This window comes from Lepidothrix coronata, unplaced genomic scaffold, assembly GCF_001604755.1.
Source record: "Lepidothrix coronata isolate B3197 unplaced genomic scaffold, Lepidothrix_coronata-1.0 Scaffold92, whole genome shotgun sequence".
NCBI lineage: Eukaryota > Metazoa > Chordata > Aves > Passeriformes > Pipridae > Lepidothrix > Lepidothrix coronata.
In genome coordinates, this window is record NW_016690272.1 from 2,577,374 (window position 1) to 2,601,664 (window position 24,291).

At 42.3% G+C, this 24,291-nt stretch overlaps 2 long non-coding RNA genes across 4 annotated transcripts in view; both read left to right on the forward strand.

Moving 5' to 3' along the window:
* LOC108500651 overlaps positions 1 to 24,291 on the forward strand; it is a 190,385-nt gene that overhangs the window by 164,032 nt on the left and 2,062 nt on the right. The window lies entirely within an intron of this gene.
* On the forward strand, positions 9,819 to 23,412 carry LOC108500649. 3 transcript variants are annotated; one of them, XR_001875931.1, is made up of 6 exons: positions 9,819 to 9,990; positions 10,961 to 11,031; positions 15,456 to 15,591; positions 16,505 to 16,578; positions 22,538 to 22,691; positions 23,305 to 23,412. It is a non-coding gene; the product is annotated as an uncharacterized LOC108500649 (long non-coding RNA). The 3 variants fall into 3 exon arrangements; XR_001875932.1 differs by having other exon boundaries at positions 10,964 to 11,031; XR_001875930.1 differs by lacking the exon at positions 9,819 to 9,990 and having other exon boundaries at positions 10,891 to 11,031.

Consider the following 24,291-nt stretch of genomic DNA (forward strand, 5'->3'; position numbering starts at 1 on the left):
GCTTTTTTTGTGACTGATTGTTATGCCTGAGAAAATGAACTGCAGTAAGAGCACAGTTAACATGAATTTTCATGGGGGGAAAGTAGTTAATTATTGCAGCATTACAGCCACTGTGATCAGAGCAGTGACTCATGCAAGTGAAACATATAATTGTCCATGTAATTTGTTTGAAGTCAGTTGGGTTCCAACATTCTCGTTCCTGTGTACAACTCTTAATTTTTCTTTATATATTTTCCCTTCAAAGTCTGCTGGAATTTGCTAGGAGGGTTGGGGTTTTTTTTTATATTGTTGTTGGAGAAAAAGATACCAAGTTGTATCTGACAGCCTGAGATGGGCAAAACTGCTGCAGCTCCATGTCCCCAGCTCCAGCCAGGAGCAAGGCTGCAAATACATTTCCCACAGGACTCTGCCACATCTCACTTGTTCATTGTTGAAACCAGAAGCAGCTCCTGACTTCTGCATTCCTTCTTATCCCCCTTTTTAATCACTTTTCTTAATACTCTTGCATTTTTTGTTGTATGTAAAAGGCTCTGGATTTGGGTAAGATTCACTACAGTGGGAAGTATTGTGGCAGGAATCCAAATCTAACCTGCTTTGTATTTCTGGAAGAAAAGAACACTTTTACTCTGGGGAAAGCTGGAAAATGCTGCTCAGGTTTGAAGCAAACTTCACCTTCTTTAATACACTGAACACCCTTTGTCTGCAGCCTCTTGAAATCAGGAGAAAATGGCTGTGGATGACTTAAAACCTGTAGGTTTATACAACCCTTTTCTTGTGGATTCTGCAGCATCCCAATGATTCAAAAGCAGTGTTCTTTAACAAATTTATACAAGGATGTTGCTGGCTTGAGTTTCACAGGGTGTGCAGCTCAATCCAGTGCTGTGGATTTAAAAATACACCCTTAATTTAATAGGAACCATTACCTACTTAGTTTGCAGTGAATTAATTTCAGATAGGGAGTGCATTTCAATTTGTTTCTTCTAAATTGCAACTGTATTTTTTGTTCTACTGCATTTTGATCTTGCTGTCATGGCTATAACTGGTAAAACTGCCACCCAGGTTCTCTATGCCACATGTACTTATATCATTAAGGTTCTTTCAGACAGCATGGACCAAGCTTCCTTCTGAGGGAAATGCCTTAATCCTTCACTTTATGGGCTGGGTCCATGCAAAGCACAGTTCCCTTGCGTTTTTTCCCCACACAGATGGGTTGGTTGTGGTTTCTGTAGTATTACAGAAGGCAGGAATGGAAGCAGAGCATATCCTTTAGGAATTTCATTCATTTCAAGACAATGTGGGAGTCATTCTTTCTGTTGAATTGTTTTTATGCTCACATTTAACCCTACCTTCATGTGCTTGCTTTCTGATGGCATCTTTTATTTCGTTATTCTGGTGACGTGTCTTCCTTTCTATTTTTTTAGCAAAGGGGTATAAAAGTGGTGCCTGTCTCTGCCTGTGTGACAGGAACTGGCAGGTTGTCTTTAATTCCAACAGCAGGGTCCCAGGGTCCACTAAAACACCCACAGAAGGATTTGTGGCACATCTTGCTGAGACAAGAAAAGAAATAACCACCAATTCCTGACCTAGATCAGTCAGCACACAGTTTATTTTGCCTTGGGAGACATCACGAAGGAGACCAGCATGGAGACCAGCTGAGATACTGCAGGAGTGTATGAAGAGCCAATTGGAATGACTTTTAATCCCTTCTCTCATTTAGTCCTCAGGTTAAAAGGTAAGTTAAATCTCCTTTGGGAGGAGAGATGGTTGGATAATACCGGTGTAAGAATTAATCATAGAAATTCTTATCAGTGGTGAAAGTATGCCCTTAGAACAGAATGAGCTGTGAGTGCCAGACCTCCTGAGGCTCCAGGGCCTTGGAGCACCAGTAAAACAGAGGAGAAGGAGCTGTGGTCTCTGCTCCAAGTTCACATGGTGATGCCATGAAGTGCTTGATTACCAAGTACTGGACCTGTTTTCAGGGAGGATTGAAAAGGTGGAGATGCTCATGTTTTGCAGTCAAAGGCAGATTAGTTCTGGACATTATGGGAATAAGTTATTTTGGGAAACAGAGCCCATTAATTATTGTGGATCATTAACAACTAGAAAAGTTGTTCTGGCTGCAGTGGTTCCACCACAGACATGACTCTGGGCTTTGCAGGTGTTGTTCATCCCAAGGGAGCCCTGAAGAGAAAGGATGGTGGAGCCTTGGATTGCAGGAAGTCTCGTGCTGTTCCCTGTGAGTAAAACATTCACTGCTGTCACTAAAATCAAATGGGATTAATCTCAGGATTATGTTTTGTGTCTGAGAACGCAGTTGAGGCAGAACACTGGACATGGTAAGGCAGTCAAATTTAAGGTGTTATATTTCTTTTGTCATTAAAACTAAGCTTTGCAAAGACTGAGCTTCTGGGGCCTGAGAAGCTGGAGGCAAACTGCTCCATCCCACCAATGTGGAACTTGCACTTTGTATCTTTTGCTGCCTCCTGACTGTCCAGCCCTGCTTTAGCATCAGTACAAAAGTGATCCAAGCTCCTCCTGTGGCCTCACGTGGCTGCTGTTCCTGCTTACACAGCCAGGTCTTTCACCTGCCTCCTGTGGCACCACCACCCCTTCCCATGTTCCGGGACAAAAGGGAACAGAGAGCTGGCATTTAGAGCCCAGCAAACTCTGAGTCAGGCTTCTCCCTGCTCCTGTGGTTTATAACCTTGATCTGGGAGCTAAAAGGAGCTTAGTCCAGCCTTTCTGAGGAAGGCTGGTTATGTTAGAAGGTGAGAGGAGGACAGGTGAAGGATGACAAAGGAGTGAGCTTTTGTTCAAGGCAGACATCTGATTCCCTTGATGTGGATGAGAGCACAGCCCTCTCTGCACAGCACAGGCAGTGCCAGGCAGAGGCTGTGTGCCATCCCTGGGGGTCTGACAGGACAGGGAGCAGGACCTGCATTTTTCACCTGTCAAAGGAGAAGGTTTCATGGTAGGAAGGACATGAAAGGGACAAATATGTGTATCCTTCCTTCTCAAGTTGTCTTTAAACACACGTGGAGGGTTATTAAACAAAAGAAGCTGTGTGGAGGTAAGACATTGCTACACCTCTCAGCAGAGGGCTCTGTATTTAGGGCCCAAATTTGCAAACTCAATCACAGGTGTGGGTCAGGTGAGAGACTGGAGAAGATGCCTGTTCTCAGTGTGCTCTGTGCTCATGACAGAACAACTGGCTCGGGGCCTGATTCTCTTTGCTTTGTAGTTAATGCAACACGAACTTCTCTGGAAACTGGATCAGGGTCGTGTAGCAAATCACCTCCTGATTTCACCTCCTGTTTCATTTCTTTCACTTACTCTTTGTCTCATCAGCTTTCCTCCTCCCTGTTTTTTTCCCGGTTTTACCCTTGTGGAGGGCTCTGGAATGCACACAAACCCAGCCCAGAGTGAGGGGCTGTGTGAGGAAAGGTCAGGCCAGCCCGGGGCACACGAGGAGCCGGCTGGGCAGTGGAAAGTTACAGCTCTGAGTAGATCCCTGATCCTGCAGGAACTGCCCTGCTCCCTTGGAAACGTGATACCTGCCCAGGAGATCCCGTGTGGAAAAGGCTGAGCGCTCCTGAAAGTGCTGTCCTCATCTGAGGGGAGGAAAAGAGTCTAGGGTGATCTATCACGTCCTTTTAATAAGGGAAATTTGCTTTAATCCCCCTAATCTAAATCTGCTCTTTATGGTGCCAGAGACTGCAAATGTTTTACCAGTGTTTGTTCACTGAAAACTATTGTGATAATTTTGCAGGAATAATTTTGCAGGATAATTCTGCAGGAATTTCGTGTGATAATTCTGCAGGAAAATGACAGCAAGCACGACTCAAAATGAGAGAAGTGATGGACAGAAATAGGATGGGCTTTGATAAGAACTGACTTCAGCTTTTAGTCCTTCCCTGTGCGTTGTGTCAGAGCACACGTAGGCAGCCATGCAATAATATTTGCTTGTAGCTATTTATGTTTCACAGGGACATGGAGTGGAAATCAGTGGTAAGTCCTAATGTAAAACTCTTTCATCCACAAGAAAGAGCTGTTTGCCCGAATTTCATCTGCTAGACATAATAGATAATTTACCTTTCTGCTTTCACTTTTGGTAGGAACTCAATCAATGCTGTTTAATTTAATTTTACATGACATTTTAGTAACTCCCATCAAAAAATCTGGGTGAAGGGTCATGACAACAGCCCAGCTATTTAGCACAGTTTTTCTCTAAAGGAATCAGTGAATTGTTTGACCAGAGTGAAGTAAGAATTCCCCAATGCCTTGTGAATGAATGTGCTACAGTCACAAAGGAGTTTCATTAACCAGTGTGAACCTCCAAAAGAAAAGGAAGTACAGGAAGAAAACCTGGTGAAATGCATGTTACAATTGGAGCTGGAGCTGAGGGTCACACAGCATGTTTTGGGTCTGGTTATTTGCAAAGGATGGGGTTTCCCTTGCTGTAAACTGACTTGTTTTTCTTGTGTTTCAATAGTGCCTCTGAACTCTCATTTTAACAGGTGACAAGAATACTATGGCATTATTTTTCTTGGCATAAGAAGTGTGCAGCTTAAATTACTGAGGTATCATTAGTATAATAAGATGTCAGTATCATTATTCCCATTTTTCATTTCTCTTTTTTCTTATTCTGTCCTCGGCTTGTTCAGAAACACTCTCAAAGTGTTCATGAAATGCAGCCTTTGCCACAGTGGATACCAAAGACCTTCCTGCAAATTATGTTCAATTAATTCCTGGTAAATATGGCTTTTCCTCTTTGCACACCTTGTAATGATCCAGTTCTTTAGCAAGTTTACAGACTCAATCCACCTTCCCAGTCCTTTCTCCCAGCCATGAGTCTCTGGCCATTTACAAAGGCAATGATAAGACAGGGAGATGGTCAGGAATTTGCTGATTTTGGGAACCCAGTGAGACCTAAACCAGCACTAATCCGTCCTGTGGTGAAGCTGAAAGTGGTTTGCCTGTTCTGCTTAGATACAACCAATAATATTCACATATTTTATGGTGGCTGGAACAGCTGCATCTTTCTAGAAACTCATATCAGGAGAGATAAAAGCTGGAGCAATTCAAAGTTAGTCAGACAGGGCACGTTTTCAGTTCAGGGTGATTGTAAAATACAGGGCACCCAGTGTGGTTTTAAGTACATGGGAAGTGCATCACTAAGTGGTGACTAAACTCTGACACTGCAGCAGAGACAATTCAGAAGACAAGCAGTTCAGGTTATCACTGTGATTTACAGCACTGGTCAGAACAAGCTGATAGCAGGTGTTAAAATTAAACTATATAGATAAGATTTAGCAATGTGCTTCACAAATGTCTTGCAAGCTACTGGAAAGTGGTATTTAAGAGCTGCTTGTGTTACTATTTTGCACATCCTTGCTTTGTGAGAGTTAACTCTGAATCTAGGAAAGAATGATAACCTTATGCAATAACTGCAAACGTTGTTTCAATGCCTTTATACAGTGCTTCTGTATAAAATTTCAGGCACAAATTCTACATTTAACTCCTCAAAAGGTTCCTTGCTCTGTGTGAATCCTGTTCTCTAACAGCCCATCCAGTAACCTCATGTGGAAAGATGACTTTTGTTCAGCAACCAGATGGCTAAAATGCAAAGAGGAAGATCTCCTTGCTCTCTTTCTTTTCTCTTTTGTGGGCCATACAAAAAAATTACCCTTCAATTTGAAAACCTAGTTCTCAGTTCTGGCTGCATTTAGTGGCATCACCACCAATTTTCTGTAGCATTAACTGACTCTAGAAAGATATGTCAGCATAGAACACTTAGAGCTGATACTGAAACACGATGCTGAATTAATGCTCCATTAATAAAGGTAAGCAGGAGGATGATCTTTTGTTGCACTTCAGAATACCCTGGGCAAACTCTGAGAAGGCAAAGTCTTTTTCTTAAAGCTCAAACAGCTCAAGATGCCTTCAAGACAAGAAATAAGCAGCAGGCAAATGAGTGTTGCTTTCCCAGTTCCAACCAGACTCCCTGCATGCTGCCAGAGATGGTTTGTGACCTCTGGCACTCCTTTCAATGGGCTTCAGGAGCCAATATTAGCACAGGCTGCTCTGAGAGTGCCTTGGATACTATCTGTGTCCATGGAATTGGTCAGTGTGAGGCTGGCAGGGTGGCAGTGACTTGCAGGGGTTTGTTTAGCATTCCTTGGGACTGCAGAAGGTCAGCTCAGCACTCCCATGACTCACTGCACTTCACAACACTTATGTTTTGGCTGTGGGTTTTCCTTAAAACCCATTCCTGGCCAGTAAAGGGGGCACAGATTAAAAGGAGGGCACACTGGTGCTGATTAGGAGTGCTCTGTGACCCCCTGGGGAGAGGCAGAAGGGATCTGCCATCAGAGACTAAAAATTGGTCTGAATTTATCTCTACAGTAAGCCAGTGGTCTGGGGAAAAAAAAAATATCTTGCTCAGGGTAACAGATTAAAAAACTACAGTAAAGTAAAAAACTATCTGCTTTTGGGTGTAAGACTTTCAGTCTTTTAAACTGCACCCTCACCCCAAGAAAACACCAAGTTTTCTATTTTCTTACTTTTTACTATATCAGGGGCTCATAGCTTTCTTTTTTTCCCATTTAACTCTAAAATTAATATCTTGACTTTAGTTGTTTTTAAACAAACAAACAAACAAACAGTTCTTTGTGTCCTTGGAGCCAGGAAGGTTGTAGAACCAATGCAGATTTTTTTTTCCCTGTGTTCACATCTCAGGTTTTTTCTCTTCCCTACCTGTATATTCCTTAGTTCTTTAGGAATTTCATCACAGTGATGTGGAAATGGTCTTAGGGACATAGTTTAATCGTGGACTTGGAAGTGCTGGGTTGGACTAAATGATCTTAGAGGCCTTTTCCAGCCTAAATGATTTTATGATTCTAGGAAATTCCAAGTGGTTTCATGATGTTTGACCTTCCTGTAGGAATACAAGCTATTAGTCCCCTATCCTGCCAACCCCAGTGTGTGGTTAGATTGCAATGTGACACCTGTCCCCTGGGCCTGCTGTGTCACAGGGGTGTTCTAAACACCCCCAAACTTTGCTGTGGGAAGTGAAGGAAAAAGAGGAAGGTCAAGCACTGATAAACCCAACATTTCCAAAAGCCTTGTGGAGGAGACAGTGATTCAAAGCATCCTGGTTAACTCCCCACTGGGAGGGAGCAAAGCCTGGGCTCTGTCTCCTCTTTAACTGGTGCCAGTTGGAACTCTGCTGTTAATTGTAATGTTTGATCCCCACCCGTGGAGTTTGGTGTTTGACAAACTCTAAAATGGCCGAACCAAGATACAATTACGCAGGACTAATGTGAATTTTGGTGTGGGTTTTTGTTGGGTTTTTTTTGTTGTTGTTGTTAAAGTACATCGTAAAATGTTGTTCTTCAAATCTAAACTGCTCCCTGTGGGGCTTCACTGCCCCCTCTCTTTCCAACACGGGGCTGGAGTTGTGCAGCTCCCGGGCACTGAGTGACACGACAATCCCAGGAGAAAGTGCTTTCCAGGTCGGGGGCCGGTCCCTGCATTTCAAGCGAGAGCCGCCCGACCCACCCACGTCATTTTGTGCTGAGATCACTCCTGGTTCTGCCGGAGTGATCCTCTTTCCTTCCTCCTGAGCTGCTGGAACACAGGTGAGATTATCACTGTAAAGCATTCCCTTCGTTTTGGGGTGAAAAGCTAAAAAAACCCCTTAATCCCAGTCCACGTCTGTGCTCCTGCCTGACATGTGATTAAACCTGGGACTGGTGATGTGTGCGTTTTGAAAACACTGGATTTAAGGCACAAGTGATGAACTGCAGCATTGGAAATATATCCCAGCAATTCCAGGAGAAAACAGCTCTCACACCAAGGGATGCAAGTGCAGAAGAAGCGTTCACCAGCAGCCAGATCCAAGTAAAATTAAATCCAAAGTGGCAATAGCCCAGGATGAAACTTGATGCTAATTGTACATAAATAGCAGAGGGACTGTCATATGACAGGCTGTGATCAATAAAACATTCCTGGTGGGACTAATCTGCATGTCAGGTGTCCTTACTGGGAAGGAGTGTTGGCACTGCTGTTGTACCTCGCTGTCTCCTGGCTCTGCTGTTGATTTAAGAGTTGTTAGGGATTTATTCCTCACATAAAATTAATTTCTTTTCGCCAAAACAAAGATCTGGACCGAGCAAATGAATTGAACATTTTTATGCAGATTCTAGACACCATATCTATAGTTTTGCTCAAGTGATTTCTGGGCAGAAGTGCATTTTTTTTTGAGCAAAATTGACTTTTTTTCTCCTAATAAGAAATTTAAGATCTCTTGGTGGTCACTGGAACACTTGGAAAAACAGAGCTCAGCCTTGGTAGATACTATTAATGCTTTTTTTTCTTTGCACAGTGTCACATGTCTGGAATTGTTTTAAGAAACAAATGTTTGGTAGATAAGATTTTTTTTTTTCAACATGGAACAATTTGGTGCTTTTTGTGATTGCACCACAAATACATTAAGAATTTATTTGCTGATTTTTTTTTTAATAGCCCAATTTCTAATTGTTTGCAGCTACAATTATTCCTGAAATTTGACATGGAGGGCTTTTTTTATTATTAAAATTGTGTAGAGCTACATTAAAAAAGAAGTGTTTGTGGTGGCTTCAGAGGAAACAGTAGAACAAGGGTGAAGAGAAAAGGTATGTTAATGCCTAGAGAATGCCAGATGTGTGATTTCATTCAAATGAAGAGGAGGAACTAACCTAAATATAAGGTACCAGGAAAGTGGGGAACTGAACTGGAGCCATAAAATATTCTGATAAAGAAAACTTGGTGCTTGTGAGTATTTAAATGTGAGAGTATCAGTGAGTGAAGTCAGTCTAGTCAGATTTATTTTTAAATAAATACTGGAATTTTTTTCCATGATTTTCCAACAACCAAGTTAAAATCTTAGTTTCCAAGTGCTTGGAGGGCCACAGAATTGACTGAAAACTGGGACATTATGGAAGGAGGCTGCAGGAATTCTCCTCCAACTTGATAATTTGGTAATTTTAAAACTTCATTTTAGTTCACTACACTGAAGAATCACAAATATCTACAGGAGATGAGCTTTATGAAGGGGTGCCCCTCCATATGACAATTCTGGATCACTCTGCTCTACCTGGACTTTGGAGGATGTTTTTTGGAGATTTTTAGGGTTGCTGTAGACATCCAGTTCCCAGCTGACAGGTTTGCATCCAATTCTGGCAGGAGGCAAAAGTCTCCAGTAATTAGGACAGAGTAAGGCAGGAGATGGCATGGTGTTCTCTCAGAATATCCTGTATTTTTCCTCTCTTCCCTGTTCTTGTTTCCCCTATTCCACAAGTGCCAGGTGAGGCTCCTTTGGAACAGAGCACTGATGGAAGTCCCTGAAACCTGGAGCAGCTGCAGTGGCCCTTTAGCACTTGCAGAAGGGCACAAATAGGGCTTGAAGGGAACTCTGATTTGGGCCAGGCAAGAATTTATCTGGGATTGGAGGAATCCTCATGGAATTATCCAGGTAAATATCTAACTACTGAAGAAAATCTTCTTTTCTTGTTTATACCACCCTTTGTAATTTTCACTGCAAAGTCCCTTATTTAAAACTAAATTTACTCTACCTTTTCTTAGACCCAGTTTCCATTTGGAATCCTGAAGTAGCAAAAGCAAGAAAATCTGTTTCTTTTTCTTTCTTTCTTTCTTTTTATTTATTTATTTATTTATTTCAGGCAATGCTGCAGTGTTTGCCCTGGCTCTGTGAGGAACATCTCAGGGCACAGTGCCCCCCCATCAGGCACCATTCCCAACTTCTTCCTCATCTAACCAAAGAATCCCTGAGCCCTATTTCCTTATTTCCCTTCTCTCCACAGCCCACTTTCCTTTCCCACCTTCTCCCATTGCTGTCCTGACGTTCTCTTGCCTGTGATATTTATATAGTTCTTCGCTGGAAATGGATTTCTTCTGGAATTTCTTCTGGGAATTGTGTTACACTCCAAGGTGACTTTTCCCTCTCATTACAGCTGTGCTCTCTCTGCTCTCAGCCACCAAAGTCTTGGCTCTCCCCTGCCGGTGTCATATGATGCATTTTTCTTCTTAAACAAGGAATTTCCTTGAAACAAATTGTTATTATTGGCCTTAAATGCCTGACAGTTCCTGGTGATGTCACTTTGGGGTCCAGCACTTTCATCCTGGCATGAAATCCTGACATAATTCTGAAAGAGGGATACAGATTAAATTACTGTAATTTGCCTTTTAAACTTTTCATGTGATAACCTGGCTGGAACTGAGGCAATGTTTTGTATTTTTATTGCCTGATTTATGCAGGTTCTTGCCTCATGTTTGATTCAGGTGTTTGTGTGGTGCTGGAAGATGTGAAAGCCTCTCAACATGTTTATTTGCACAGCTTTTTGAGCTTCTGTTTCAGCATTATTAATACTCCTCTAGCAAGAAAACCTCTTTCTAAAGGCTCAGAGGTTCTATTTCATTTGGGTAAATGAAATATATATAACGTTTAACATATAACATTTCACATCATCTCCAAAGTGCAGCAAGAATGTTTTTCTGGGGTAATTTTCCCCCTTCTTTCTTTAGGAACTGTCGTGATGAAGGAATTATGTCAAGTCTCTGCAGCTCAGCCTCAGTCCACTGCATAAACTCCCCTGTGCTATTGGAGAGGGAGGGTTGGTACCTGAATTACAGGGGTTTTTTTCCTCTCTGAAAGATTGGTTGACTTTACAAATTTCAGTAATATTTATTTAACTGGTTTAAGGAGAGCGTTGGGGTTTGTACCTTAGACAAGTGACATTTTAACTTGGTCCCACTGCAGCCCAAACATAAATAATATTTAGAGATCAAAACTACATTAACTCCATCCTGAAATGACTTGTGTGAGTACTCACTTCTTCACATTAATATTGCATTGTTTGGTTAACCTGTTTTGTCTCCTTTAATTTCTTTGTCTGGACAGCAGGACACAGTGAAGAACGTTTTAGTGGAGTTATTGAAGGTGATGGACCTGACTCATAAGGACTGAAACTTGTGAGTAATCATCATCTTTGTAAAAGTGAGGCCCAACAGAATTGTCCCACCTTATTTCAGCATCTAGGAGAGGTGAGAATCTGTGCAGGAACCTGGGATCCAACAGTGATAACACTCCATGCAGTGGAAAAGAATTCCACGAGATCCAGACAGACTTTTTTGGGGTGTGTTTCTTGTCCAGGCCACTGGTGTGGGTGTGCCTCTCCCATGGCCTTTTATTGCCTGCACTGTGAACTTCTCAAGGCAAGAACAGGGGGTTTGGAAACTGCCTGGAATGTTGTGGATACTACTGGAAAAAACCGAGGGGGTGGTAAAAAAGGATTTCATGGGTTTTAGCGTGAGGGAAATTTCTTACCAAATTTGCTGTGGGAAGTGCTGACTGATTTGAAACCTGCTTGTGTTTGACCTGGGATTTGAGTGTGTTAAAACTTAAAAAAAAAAAAGGTGACATGCTGCTGAATTCACCCTTCAGGGGAAATGACTGGGAGGTTGGGGCCTGTTGCCTAACAAAGAAAGAATTAGAGCACAATAAAATCCTGAACATCTTCCCCTTGGGCCTTGGGGCTCCAAATCCTGGGGGAAGGTTTGTTTTTTGCTGAGTGATGGGTGTGATGATGTTGCATTCAGTGCTCAGGGACCAGCTGTTAGTGCTAACCCTGGGATGGGGCTGGGAAGTGGAGGGGAATCCAGAATCCTGAGGACCTTCTGGCTCCTCTCTGGCTTTAAAAAGTATTTAGAGAAGCACCTTTCCTGCAGCAGTGAGGAAGGCAAGTAGCATCCTGCTTCTTGGGGTGAGCTGTAACAGCAGGCAAGGCTGGAGCTGTGGTTCTGGGAATGCTCTTGGAGCACGTGGGATGTGGGGCCTTATTTTTGCTTGTGCTGCCTTTGACCACATCCATTTTTTCAGGTAAAGCAGCCTTGGGATTTTCTCTATCCTCTCCTCTCTAGAACACATGATTCACTGGTCGTTTTTAAAGTAGGTTAAGGGGTTGTCTGCTGCTTAAACATCAAAGTAATGTTGTGACCCAGGAGATAAAGTGAGTTTTGAGGCAATTGTGTGATTCCATGTATTTCTTGTGGGATGGATGTACTCGGTCTGATGGGCCTCTTGGATCCTCCTGCTCTGGTAAATGATCTGTTCTAAGGTTTTGCCACCCAGCTTTAAATGTTGCTGCTTGTTCATATTATGCTGCAGTTCATTTATTTTGGTCTCTTGCTTGACTGGGACTGCAGCACAGTTCTGACACAACTGGTTGCATCTCAGCCAGGAGAAGAAAAAAAGTGTTTTCAGATGTCATCAACTACCACCTGAGTTCAAACAAACCTTAACTCACAGTCCTCAAGTGCTGTTATTTTTGACAAAATAGATGGGATTTGTTGTTAGCTCTTCATTTATACACAAGTCTATGGTGAGAGAAAGTGAATTTATGTGCACATCACCTCTAAATCCTTCTGGTTTAGTTCTTTTTGAACAACAGGGAAAAAGATACAAGGGAATAAAGTCCAGGGGAGGGGAAAAAACACTGATGGCATGAGGTATCCATTATACATAGATATGACTGTATTAACTGCTTAATGGTTTACTTTCTCTGAGATTCTGAAAGCTGGCCAGCAAACCTAATGAGAAATTTCCTTTTCACGTTGAGAACTGGAGCACATGTTGTTTATAAACATATTTTATATGAGCTGTCGGTCCTCTCCAGGTTGTTTTGCCAGTCCCGGTTTTTGCATGGCTGGAGTTCTCTTGTTCTAACAGATAGGTCACCTCTGAGATGACTAATGGCACAGAATATTAGAGTGTTTTTTGCCCTGAACAGCCAAGGACAAACCAAAACAAAAGAATTATGAGCAGTCACACCCAGTGGTGCATATTTGTGATCACTACATGCAGGGCACCGCTCTGAAGAATACACTTGGAGTCAGTGTGTTTTTTACAACTTCAGCACTTCTTACTGTGACCAGAACTGCATTTGAATGTTTTAATATTTCCCATTTCTAATATCTTTTAGTTAAACACCGGTTAAAGGGACATATTCACACAAGAAATTCCACTGGGGTTCCAGAGACTGCACCCCTAAGCAAGGATATTTGTTTAAATGGTCACTTGGAGGTTGGGTCCTTCTGTTATATGATATAAGGTTATGAGGTACAAGAGTTCCTCACTCAGGTGCTGAGCATCCTTGTTTCTCCATGAAAAAAATACTAACCAGAGATTTAATTTATTAGGTTTGCAAAAAACAAAAAAAAAAGTATATTAATACATCGTGGAGTGTACTAAACTTTAATGCTGCAATTTAGAATTGGGGGACTGTTTTAAAGTCTGGTGAGTGTGGGATCTCACACTGGCCATAGTGGGACCCTATTTCAGAGTTCAAACCTTGACATCCCTTCTTTAAAAAGAACCTTTTTTTTCCTCCTGTTTGATTTTTGTCCCAGGCCCAAGTAAAAGTAGCGTTCACTGGTCACACTTTGAGATGTGTTTAAGCACAGAGAGGCACCTCAGAGTTTTCAGAACCACTTCATATTTAGGATGTTTTCCCACAGCCAAGCCTCTTTGTGCCACATAAAACAAGCCCTGCTGAAAGTGGTGGATTCAAGTGCTTTATACCATTGACTCTCCCTCTTTGACTGAAGAGCTGGAGGCTGTTAGAACTTGTCTCACTTTCAGCTCAGTAATTCAGTGTTTACTTCCCCTGGTCTCCAGGATCCTGAGGAGGAAGCACATACTATGTTTGTAATTTGAGTACCACTCTCTAGCCCTGCTCTTTTTATCAAGACTGACAAGAAAACAGCTTTAGATCGTGGAGGAGCTCTCAAATTTATTTAGGATGCCGTGCAGGGAGACTCCCTGCCTTTATTTAACGGCATTTGGAGTTTCTGAACACCAAAATAAATTATTTGCAGGGAAAAAAAATGAAATCTGGCTGTGATAAATGTGAACCTGAGTTATGTTTAGAATGATGACAGCTCATTTTATTCAGTGTAGAGATCATGTTTCTTTAATTTAAATTTTTGACAGATTTTTTTTTAGGATGTGACCTTTTATGTTTGCCATTACTTAAACAAGACAGCTCACTGCTGATGAGGAAAACTGAAGGCTCTGATTTACAATTTGCTCACTGCTCCATTGTTGCACTATCTTACATTTACAGGTGTTTAGCAAGAAGTTAAACACTTGAAATGAAAGATTGTTTATAGGAGTAAAGAAAATACCTGCAGAACTTCCCTTTCAGGTGTCTGTGGGTGTGCCTGACAGTTCACACATTTGCCAGATTCATCTCCATCAAGATAATTAATTACAGAGTTTTGATGAATTGTAGTGTGGCCAGAGATGGTAAGTCTTGGTAAATATTACCAAATTTGTGAGGGGTTTCATTGTTATTAGCCTCAAAGTATTAAGAGTTCACATTAAAGCTGCAGTTCCTTTCATGTTAATTTATTTATGCAATTGGAAACTAGTAAGAACTTAAACCCCTGAGAAGTTACCAGTTACCACCAACACAGTAAATACAGTGACGCCTTGTTTAAAGAATAATTCTAGCAGTGAGTCCAGTGGTGGGCACAAACAAAGGGACTTATTTTATAGGAAAAAGATTTTTGCAAAGAATCCTGTGTTATTTGAAACATGGCAGGTCTGTTCCAGATGCTTTACATTGTCCCTGATATTCCTGGATCTTGAAGTGAAAGAAATACAGGAATAAAACCTAATTCTCCCTATTTTTGGTTGATCTCCTGAAGGTGTGTGTGGAGTCAGCTCCATATGATCACGTTGCCTAGGAAATCGAGGGAGCAGCCTTGCTTTCCTAGGCCAGTCAATCCATTGTGAAAAAAGATTCCAGATCCATGAGCATTTTGCCCAAGTGAGGGACTGAGGATTGAACCTCAGGAGCAGCCAATGCTTTAAACGTTGCAGTGAAAAGGTTGTATCCAAGCGGCTTGTAGCCCAAATCTCAGTTATCCTGGCTTTTATATTCCCTGTCAGTGACAAAGAGGGAACACACACGGGCTGGAGGAAGGTAATTGTTGCAGATTAAAGCCCCGTGTGAATAAAAGAGCCATCAAAATTCTTTGTAGTTGCTTGGCGCGAGTTCTGATAACGCAGAGGCCTCTTTTATTATTATTTTAAAACACAGCCACGTACCACAGACTAAACAAAAGCCCCTCGAGACAATGGGGCCGGGCTGTGAGCAGGGAGTGTGTGATTGCTGTGCACAGCTGGAGCTGCCAGGTGAAAACCAGAGGCACCAGGGCTCCCTCAAACAGGGACATTCCCATTTCTACTTATTTTTTTCCTCTTTAACTTCATCTCATGTTTTAGCTGCAGATAAGCCTTTGGGGTTTTGCCACGTTTTAGATCTACCTGCTCCTCTTTTGCATACAGAGAAACAGGTTTTTTTGTTTTCTCTCGTCTGTCTCATTGGCAGGGATTAAAAAAACCCCCACAATTCCCCTGGTGCTGGGGTCGCTCTGCTCAAAGAGGAACAATCATGGAATTTATTTCTTGTAAAACTCACACTGAACAGCATTTTTGGATGTGTTGCATGTGAAGCCAACCCTGTGGTAAGTGTTAAGACCTGGAAAACAAGGCAGATGTTCATCACGTTCTTCAGGCTTGTGCTTAAAGGACATTTTCTTAGTCATATTTTTCCCTTGCCAGCCATCAAATATTCTGCTGCATTATTGCCTGTTACATTTAAATCCACCAACACTGCTTTCCACAGGTATTGATCCTCCTGTGCTCCCTGTTTTAGGCCCTCTTTGAAGTCACTGAGTGCTCTCAGTGCACACAAAAAATGCAACCAAATTAGGCTTCCACCTGCCCAGTCCCCAAGGAAACATCAACAGTTGGTGATGGGAAGAGGCCTCATTATTCAGAGATGATTACTTTTACTTTGATCTTTTTCAGTGCCTTTGCTGGCTTATTATCATCAGCATGATCACAAAATAAAATTCATTCAGGTTAATAATTCAGGTTGGTGGATGCTGCCACTGGTTCTGTGTGGATGGAGTTCACTGGGATTTGGAAGGTTTTAAGTTACCAAATGCTGAAACACAACTACTAAGACAGTATCAGCAACTGCTCCTAAGTGATAAAAAGCCTGAGCGTTATGCCAAAATATATAAATGCAAGATGTTCCCCCAACAAACTGTTGAAATAAAATGGCAATAAGAAAAATCTCTCAAAGAGAATTTTTAAAAGGAAATAACGAAAACATCAACTGGATTCGATTTTTCTGCTTGAATTTCTGCCAAAATCATTCGATTTTCTGTCATTTCCCTTCCTGTCTAATTTTTGATTCCGACAACCGTGGAATCTCCTGTTTTGTTTTTATTTTGCCACTGCAACTAAACCACCCAGCAGCCAAGGTCGTTGTAGAAACCCAAACTTTGAACAGAAACCGTGCCCTCCTGTGTTCGCTCATCCTCCTGTTTCTTGTCCCGTTTCTGTTTGCTGTGCCTGTTTCTGTTCCAGCCAGGAGTGTGTGTTTTGAATTATCTGCTCTCCTTATTTGAAGAGATCTGTCCCTGTACTCTGATTGCTCCTTGGTGAGTACCCATGCAGAGCCATTTTATTCAGGTTGTGTGATTTTTTTTTTCTTTCTCCAAACACTTGCAGCAATCACTGGTACAACTGAAACAGAAATTGGGTGAGAAAACTTGAAACTAGTCCAGAGCTGCTGCTTTAATTTTTGAACTGTGCATGTTCACAGATCAATTCTAGATTTAAAAAACATTTTCTGTAGCCATTGAGATTTATTTTCCCTGACACTTTTACTTTTGTTGCCCTTCTCTACCACTTCACCCATCTATAACTGACTGTTTTGGGTGGGTTAGAACTAGTTTTAGTTGCACCTGGCCTCCAGCTCTTCCTGCAGCTACATGAACTCCTGTTCCACTTTTTTCTTCGCTGGCAACAGGGATGGTCTTTGGGAATTCCCTTTTTATTCAGTGAGATCCCTGGTTAAATCTGAAAGCAGATGGGAGGGAATATCCCTTTCAGGTGGTTTCACAAAGACATGATTCCAAAAATCCATCATTTGCTGTAATTGTGAACCTGGGACAGAGGAGACAAATGTTTTGCACTTCCACTGCACCCACTGGGAACGTTACTGGCCTTTGTATGGCCAAGTACAACTGAGATGAGCTGGGGGAGTGGATCCTTTAGGGAAGTGGGATCTGCTTTTTTACACGGAGTGATTGCAAATGAAAGTATCTGTGTACATCACTCCTATTTAAAAACAGATTTGAAAATTGCTTTCCATTATGTTCTCTGAAATCTGCTGCTTTTCTCCATTACTAGAAGGAAAATTATGTTTATGGTGAGTGCTGAAAAGTGTGTTATTAGCTCTTTTCCTTCTCCATGGAAATTATTTGGCTTTTTACCCTCATCTGTGGGGTAGAACAACACTGTATGGTAATAATAATGATGACTTATTTATTCATCCTTGAGATGTAGTTCTTTCTGTTTGTTTTTAAGAAGTTATTGAGAAAATAAGCAGAGAAAATATACATATTTGTTACAATATAGTTTAAATATGGATGTTTGTCTACCGGTGTTAAACTAACACTTGGGAGGAGGAAACCTTGAAATGTAACTATTAAAAGATCAGAATTTGGAGATTTACACCAATTAGTGGAGTGTAAAGTTTAAAGTGGAGAGTTGCACTTGGATAGTGTTTGAAGGAATTTCGAATAGTTGAAATGACACCTGTTTTGGGCAATATTTTATACTGTCAGTTGTTATATGGAGTAGAAAGGACTATGGAATAGAGGCACAGAATAAGTCTTGAAAATCCCACACTAAAGATACTAAACAGCCCTGTGAGCATGTGCTGGTCCTTCACAGCCAAAATTTCACTTTGAGCACCTAAATTTACGTGGCTGCTCTTTTTTTCATCCGTGTCACTGCTCTCCAAGTGTCTGGGACAAGTGATGACAAGGGATTGTAAAAGCTGAATGAAGAGAATGCACCAAAAAAAAAAAAGCTGCTTCTGAAAGAGTTTTGTTTTTTAAGTGCTTGGAAATAACAGAAAGGTGTCCTGCGGGGTTGCTGGGCTTTATCAATCACTTGTAAACAGCCTTAAGCACTTGGTGCTGAGGAATCAGAGTATTTTTCTTTTTGGGCTATTTTTAAACACAAAAGATTCCTCTCTGTCTAGCAAAAAAAAAAACCACAACATTTTCAAGCTCCTAGATGTGTTAAAAGGAGAAAACATCAATCTACTGGTTACTGCCTGTGTATTAATCAATGCTGAACAGGTTATTTCCATAACAGGCATGTTTTATTCTTATTCTGTAGAGGAATAGCAGTAATATTTGTGAGTTTTCTTGAATCTGGGGATGTGTGTGAGGGTGAGGACTGGGTAGACAAGCTGTGATTCCCCATATCTCAGCTGGGGCCAGCAAAGTCAAATAAGGGAATGAGGGAGAGTGAGAAGTGGCTGATACTGCAGGCACTGCTGCCAACATGAAGCAGAGCAGCCCTGCTAAAGTATCCAGGAATTTGCTTTGCTGCATTTCAGATCCAGGATTCTGCAGCACTGGGAATTGGAGTGTCCAGGGCCTTAATCAGGATGTTTGGGGAGGAAAGGTGAGCCCCCTGTACCTGCTGAAGACATGCAATGGGAGCTTTTTTCTGGGTACTGTAATATGATTGACATATTCTACTTCCAAATTTCAGGGCTGAATCTTGGCTGCATTTATCCCAGTTATTCTTGTTTGACCTTCTGGAGCCTGGAGGAGGCAGCTTTTTGGCTCTTTGCCTTGTGTGTCAGGATTAGGAAAAACAGCATCTCCCAAACTCCTCGAGTTCTGGGTGGCTCAACAGAATATTTTAATCACAAGGAAACAGAAAAATCACTGAACCTGAATCGTTCTGTCATTAAAAACTGGGCTCTGAGAGCATTTTGGTGTGGTTTGTTTAGCTTGAAAGAGGACACTGAGAACTTCTTAGTGCTTGATACACTTTGAGGAAAAAGGTCTGGGAAGACAGATTGCATTCCTGAGAACTGTGGAAACAATTACATAATTAGGCTGTGTTTAATAATTGTTTACAAATAGGCCTTGTCTTACTTTCCAGAACTTGCTTCTGAATTGTTGGCTTGCAGGGTTGTTGTATCTGGTATAAAATAAATGGAGCTGAGCTCGACTTAGGTTTGGTGCTTTATTGTGCTCTAATTGATTCCCACTCCTAAAATGTTGAAACAAGAAGGTTTTCTGAGGTTTTTAAAATAAAACTGTAGGGACAAGTTTAGGAGGAAAAGCTGTGTGAATGACTTGCATTCATTGCTGACACTATATAAAAAAAAATCTATTTTTTGTTATTTCTAGTAGTCTTTGATAGCATTTATAATATATTCTGAGATATTAGTTTGTTATTTGAAAATGACACCTTTATTGTTTTATGGTAAAAAGCTTTCACACTTCAGCAGCCAATCATTTTCCCTTTCTCAGCTTGCTTTTTTTTCAACAATTCCCTCTTGCTTGCAGCAAACTTGGAGTGTTTCCTGTCTGAGGGAGAGGAATGGTGTGGAGAGTTGTCAGTCAGGAGAGCATCAGTGGGAAGTGGAGACGTTTAGGGATGGCTCCTGGAGCTGCAGCTTTGCAGCCCTGGGAATAATGAGTGGCAGGGTATCTGATCCAAGATAATGGATGTGCCAGAAATCCTGTCTGGACTGAAGCACAGAGGGTTCCCAGTTTGTGCACCTGCAATTAAATATAAAATTGGATCCTGTCTTTTCATTAAAAGAGGAGGCTGCAGCCCCATCTTATGTCAGAAGCTTGTGTCTGCTTCTGGGTGGAAGAAACATTTTCCCCGTGTTCTGCCACTGAACAGAAAAATCCAGAGGATGTGTAAAAGGAACTGCAAAAAGCAGATAAATATTTAGACTGACTCTGGCTGGGTTTGAAATGGGGTCAACAGGATCAGCCAACTACCACGTTAATGTGTTGAGTTCAATAACACACAAAAATTACTGTGCTAGAAAATTAAAAGCTGGTCTCCAAATAGCTCTTATGTATTCAGCATCAGGCAAGAAGGGGAAAAAATCCAAATTAAACAATGACTTGTTTCTCACCCAGAAAAGTTATTCCATGGCATTTTTGACTACAAACAACATGAGCTGATTTTTTGAGTCATCACCAAAGTACAAGCCTGTGTCTGCATGTGAGACTGGGTTTGGCCCCAGCTCCAAATTTCAGTAAATTACATATTAAATTGAGGTGTGGGGGGTTTATTTCTGAATTTATTGCCACATATTGAATTTCTGCTGTCTTTAAATTCTGTATCTTCAACTGGGAATTCTGTGACAGCAAGAAATAGATGAAAGGAAGAAGTTTGGGGACAACAGGTAATTAAGGAGACACAGACACCTTCCTGCCCCTCTTCAGGAAGCTCAGTCTCATCTGGTGTAATTTGGCTTTTTGAAACATTTTCCAGTACTTACAGGGTGAAAGATATTTTGGTTACCATATCTGGAAAGCACTGGGATGAAAATTACTCTGAAAAGCCCTTTTAAGTCCTTTGCAAGTGAAGTTTTTCTTTGTTGTATCACCAGAAAACGCTGTGTAAGGGAATATTTGCACCTGCTGTGTCTCCCGTAACTATCCCGAACTCAGCACTGGATTTTGTGTTCCTATTTTTAAAAGCCATCTTGCTAAACAGACATAGGGAATGTTGCCTTTGGAAGGGGAAGTGAGCAGCAGTGCAGCACTAGGGAAGCACCACAAATGTGGCTCCTTACATCAGCTGAGAGAGAGTGAGAGGAGGGAGATAAGAGGAGTGAATAAATCAGCATTTTGGGTGCAGGACATTGACTTTTTAAACTCTCCTAAAGTCTCTTTCATGTATGAATCACCTGAGGGGTAGCTGGAAGCATTTCAGAAAGAATTTATCCTTAAGATGGAATAGTTAAAGCAGAGGGAAAACACCCTTGGCTTGCAGGCTCTGAAATAAATGCCTGCAAAAATAGATGGCAAAGCAGGGATATTGCAGGGAATTGCAACCAGACTTGTGGGTCTGCTGCCAGCTTTGGAGGCCGTTTATAGAAGCTTGGCAGCCCTGCAGGAAAAAAGAGCCAAGGAGTTGTTACAGCTTTCGAGAAAGCAGGGAAGACAAAGAGGAGGAAAAGCCCTGCAAAGCTCCTGTTTGGACACTCTGTGTATGGTTACACTGAGGATGTTTGGGCAAAGAAAGGGAGGGAAAAAAAGAGTTACAACTTAGTGGTTCCTTCTCCCCTCAATCTTTCTTTAATAATTCAGCAGCAACGCACTGCAGGGCTTGTCTGTGCTTAAACCTGCCTGGTTTAATTAAGCTGGGCATTTAAATTGATGTTAGAATACCTGAGTGTGTGCAAGGATTTAGTGCTTTGTGTGAGTTTCTGCGCCCCTGTGAACTACAGAGCAGATTTAACCGAATTGATGAATATTGCCAAATGTATTTGGAGAGTCTAAATTACCAGCCTTTCACATTCTCTCACCCAGTGTGTGTGTGTGTGTGTAAATGTTCTGTTTTGGGAAGTGTGCCGTGCTGACAGTTCATTTGGGATTATTCATGGCTGTGGAGATTCATTCTGAAACTGTGTAAGCAGCAGGAAGTCTTGTTCTGTCTTGATCTTTGAGCCTTTTCTTGATTTATGTTGACTTCTGGGGAACCAGGCTGGAATTCCTGGGCAAAGGAACTGCTTGTATTTGACTTTATCTGTGTGCATGTAGAGCAAACCAATCTGGAATCTGTCATTGATTTCTCCCCCCCTCAGCATGAGACTGGCAAAATTGCAGATTCCTGCTTGGCAAAATGCTCATAATGATGTCAGAACACACAGGCACCCACCCCATTTATACAGATATTACAAAATGAAGGAAGTGGTGGCTACATTAAATGAAGTGGCTTTTTGGAGAGAAAAGCAATAATGAATCTAAAGAAATGATACAGAACTCCTCTAAAAGGATAATAAAAATATAAGAGGGTTGAAGCGCAGGGTATTTCAATGCTGTGATTTAAGAGCGTGAATCCATATAAGAATAAATATTTAGGGCTGGAAAGCTGTAGTTGCAGTGAATGTTATTGCTTGAGAGCAAATGTGGAGAACGTGAAAAAGTGCTCAGCACTTGTGGATCTTGTATTTACACACGAGGAGGGAGTTTTATTTGTAACAATATGGGGTGATTTTATGCCTGTTTGTAGTAATACACAGTAATGCACCCAGTGTTAACTAATACAAGGACATAATGCTTTATGCTGCAGATGCACAGCAGGATGTGCACCCAAAAATAGAGTAGGTGAAAGCAGCAGCAGCAAATTCCTTCATCTGGGTGGTATGAGCAGAGTTATATCAGTGTGCAGGTGAGGAGCAGATCTTCATCTCCTCCACATGAATGGGCTGATTTGACCCGAGGCCATTATTTGCTTTTGCTTGTTGTATATTTATTTAATGAGCGTTTCGGGAGGGAAATTGAGAGGAAAGCAGCTGTGAGAACTTGATTTTGTTTTCTAAAACTGTTCCAGGCCGGTCTGCCAGCCCCGTCAGAAATGATCAATCACCTCACCGGTGGTTTCCTTTAATCGCCGGTAGAGCTGCTCCAGAGGAGGTGTCTCATCCAGTGGAAAAGGCACCGTTCACTGCTTTGGGAAGCAGCTCCACGTTTTACTTCCCCACAAGGTAACTCCACACTCAGGCTGTCTCAGGACTTGGAGCAGACCTCAGCCTAGATCATGGAATGCAGAAAGCAGCTGTTTTGCCTATAAATAAAGCAGGAGCCTCTTCTCCTGCGAGGCTTTTTTCACAGATACGCTGTAGAAATGAGCTGTCACTTTAACTGCCGGTGCCCGAAGTCGAAGTATGTGGTAGTAGCAGGACTCACATTCTGAGGGGTGAGAGTCACTCTGCGGTCAGGTTTCAGCCTTATCGGTGTCACCTTATAGTGAAGCCACTCGTGCTGCAAGAGTTAAATCTGTCAGCCTTTCTGCTCCTAATCCCCGCAGTGCCAGAGGTTTAGAATTTGGGGAGAAAGCAAAACTCCACTGCACTCGGCCAAAAACATCTCCACGCACCAGTGATTGCTGTTTCAATCCGTTTGTCGTTCCAATCTTGTCGTAAAGGCTTAAATATTTTTTTTAATACAACTTAGCAGAGCATTTTACTGTGGGGAGAAATACCTGTTTGATCTCCTGGATTGATTTTTTTTTGGCTTCGTTTCGCGTTGTTTGTTTTGTGGTTTAATTTTGGTTCGTTCTGTGTGGTTTTTTTCCCCTTCTTTTCCATGTGATTCCAGCGGGAAGCAGCCGTAGGAATTGCACTGCTCTGTCAGCTGGCTCAGTCCCTGGTGACAGTCTCTCCAGGGTGGCACTGCCCAGCCCTTGGCACACACCAACACACCAGGTAACTTCCTGCAGCGGTGGCACCAATGGAATAATGGGAATATTTGTCAGAGTGGGCCAGTGGGGCAACAAAGGGGCAAAATCCACTGAGCATTTGCAGCACCCAGAGGTTCTTGCACCTCCTTAACGCACGTAATTGATTTAATTAGCCCCAAAACAAAGAGCTCCCACTTTCCATTCCCCTCCACTCTAATCCCCCGTTATCAGGCACGGAGCAGCCCGCACTTGGCCGCTCCTGCTGGTGGAAAACCAGCAGTTTTCCTCATCCCAAAACAAAAGCAGGAGCTCTGAATGGCTGCGGCGTTTGCTCGACTCCAGCCCAGCTCTGCCCCGGCCTCGCTGAACCTGAGCAAGCCGGGGCAGGAATAAATGCGGCGAAATTCCTGATAGACCCGCCCAGCGTGAGGGGGAGCAGCCCGACGCTCCCTTTTCCCTGCCGTCCCTCCAGCCCTGGGATTGCAGCGACTGCTGTCGGAGAGGGATGGGCAGCAGCCAGCCCCTGGAGCAGGGATCTGCCTCACGCTCTGCCCCAGCCTTTCCAGGGACTGGAGTTGGTGTCATCCCATCTCCTGATTGCTTGGCTTGAAGGGAGGGGAGAAGCTTTGAACCCTGAGCATTGCTGTCCCTTTTCCTGAGTGGCAGCTGGAGCAACTGCAGACTAAGGATTAGGGAAGTTCCTTTTAAAGGAGCTACTCCCCACCTTTGGGGATAAGGCACAACTCTTCCTCACAGGAGCTCTGTACCTGTTCAGAACTTCTCCCCCTGCCTTCATTCCGAGGTGTCAATGCCCCATCTGCCAATTCTAAAAATAAAGGGAGAAATATTTTAATTATATTTAATAGGCCTTGGCATCCTTGTACTTCCTTTGTGGTTTCTGAGAT